The sequence below is a fragment of the Triticum dicoccoides genome, chromosome 5A (genome assembly GCF_002162155.2).
Source record: "Triticum dicoccoides isolate Atlit2015 ecotype Zavitan chromosome 5A, WEW_v2.0, whole genome shotgun sequence".
NCBI classification, from domain to species: Eukaryota; Viridiplantae; Streptophyta; class Magnoliopsida; order Poales; family Poaceae; genus Triticum; species Triticum dicoccoides.
This window is the reverse complement of record NC_041388.1, coordinates 623,728,502-623,731,080: the sequence shown is the minus strand read 5'-3', so window position 1 is coordinate 623,731,080 and position 2,579 is coordinate 623,728,502.

Below are 2,579 nucleotides of genomic sequence, written 5' to 3'. Positions count from 1 at the left end.
TTGAAGTCCTCCAAGTAGCATCTCCAAGTAACATCTCCAAATAGCATCTCATAGCATAATCCTACCCGGCGATCCTCTCCTCGTCGCCCTGCGGAAAAGCGATCACCGGGTTGTCTGTGGAACTTGGAAGGGTGTGTTTTATTAAGTATCCAGTTCTAGTTGTCATAAGGTCAAGGTACAACTCCAAGTCGTCCTGTTACCGAAGATCACGGCTATTCGAATAGATTAACTTCCCTGCAGGGGTGCACCACATAACCCAACACGCTCGATCCCATTTGGCCGGACACACTTTCCTGGGTCATGCCCGGCCGCGGAAGATCAACACGTCGCAGCCCCACCTAGGCACAACAGAGAGGCCAGCACGCCGGTCTAAACCTAAGCGCGCAGGGGTCTGGGCCCATCGCCCTGAGCACACCTGCACGTTGCGTGGGCGGCCGGAAGCAGACCTAGCCTAGTGGCGTTCCAGTCCAATCCGGCGCGCGCCGCTCCGTCGCTGACGTCTGAAGTGCTTCGGCTGATACCACGACGTCGGGATACCCATAACTACTCCCACGTAGATGGTTAGTGCGTATAGGCTCGTAGCCGACTCAGATCAAATACCAAGATCTCGTTAAGCGTGTTAAGTATCCGCGAACGCCGAACAGGGCCAGGCCCACCTGTCTCCTAGGTGGTCTTAACCTGCCCTGTCGCTCCGCCACAAAGTAACCGTCGAGGACCGTCGGGAACCCAGGCCCACCTCTACCGGGATGGAGCCACCTGCCCCTTCAGCCCCCAACTCCGAACAGTATCACAGGTAATTTAACAGTGTAAAGTATATAGTATATGCCCGTGATCACCTCCCAAGTGATCACGGCCCGATAGTATAGCAAGGCAGACTGACAAGAATGTAGGGCCAATGATGATAAACTAGCATCCTATACTAATCATATAGGATTGCAGGTAAGGTATCAACAGATGTAGCGACAATGTCAGGCTATGCATCAGAATAGGATTAACGAAAGCAGTAACATGCTACACTACTCTAATGCAAGCAGTATAGAGTAGAATAGGCGATATCTGGTGATCAAGGGGGGGGCTTGCCTGGTTGCTCTGGCAAGAGAGAGGGGTCGTCAACTCCATAGTCGAACTGGGCAGCAGCAGCGTCGGTCTCGTAGTCTACCGAAGAGAAGAGGGGGAAGAAACAATAAATACAGTGCAAACATAAGCAAGACGACGCAAGACATGACAAAGAGCGGTGCTAGGTGTGTCCTAACGCAGTATGAGGTGATGCTGGCAAAGGGGGAATTCATCCGGGAAAGTATTCCCGGTGTTCCGTGTTTTCGGGCAAAGGAGCCGGAGGGGGAAAGTTGCGGGTTCGATAGGTTAGGGGTGTGCGGCGGACGAACGAACTGCGTATCCGGATTCGTCACGTCGTTCTGAGCAACTTTCATGTAGAAAGTATTTTCATCCGAGCTACGGATTATTTTATATTAATTTTTAAAGATTTTAAATCATTTTCTAGAAATTAGCATAATTAAATTAATTTAGAAATTGCAATTATGATGTCAGCGTGACATCAGCATGATGTCAGCAGGACCAAAGGTTGACTGGGTCAAACTTGGCAGGTGGGACCCGTTCGTCATTGACTGCCTATCTAACTAACAGAATAGTTAGATTAGCTAGCTAATTAGATTATTCTAACATTGCTTAATTAAGTTAAATTAATTAGGTTAATTTAATTAATTCGTTAATTATTTAATTAATCTTCTTAATCCTTCAAAAAAATCATTTTGGGGCTGGGCCCATTCGTCAGTGGCCCAGGGCCATTGCGGGTGTGCGGGCGCCAGTGGTGCGGTTACGGGCGCACCCATGCGGGGCCGAACCCGACCGGGGAGGCGAGGCGAGGCGAGGCCACCAAGGCGCGGTGGGCGCGGCGCGACAGCGCCAGACGTGAGCGGGAAGGGGAGAGCCCGGGGTGGGCGCCGGAGTTGGCCGCCGGCGCGTCGATGGCCCGCGGGGCCAGAGGCAGAGGCGGGGCATAGGCAGCGGCAGGCTGCAAGAGGACGAGCACGCACGGGCGGGGCACCCCGGGGTTGGCCGGGTGCAGCTGTCCGCAGGCGCCTGCGGGCGGTGGAGGCAGCAGGGGAGGCTGCAGCGGTGCGGGTCGCGGCAGGTGCGAGCTGACGAGCGCGCGAGGGTAGGGTGAGCACGGGCCAGAGGCACGGACGCGGGCGAGAGCGATAGGAGGCGAGGCCACAGCGGGGGGGAGGCGGAGCACGTCGAGCTGCGATGTGGGCGCGGCCAGAACGCGGCCCTGAGGCGTGGGCGGGGCGCGTGCGTGGTGCGGCGCGTTCGGCGATGCGGGAGCAGAAGCAGGGGAGAGGAGGCCGGGGGCGGGCACGGAGCAGGGGAAGAGCGGAGGAGAGGCTGGGCCTCACTTGCGGTGCAGGGGAATGGGGCGGCGAGGCTTGGTGATGCGCGTCGGGGAGGAGGACGAGGAAGGCGTGCGGTCCGGCGGGGAGGCCGGCGAGGTCTAGGCGGTGGCACGTGCACCGGGCGGCGAGGGCGCGGTCGGGGATGGGCGCCTGCGTCGGGATCGG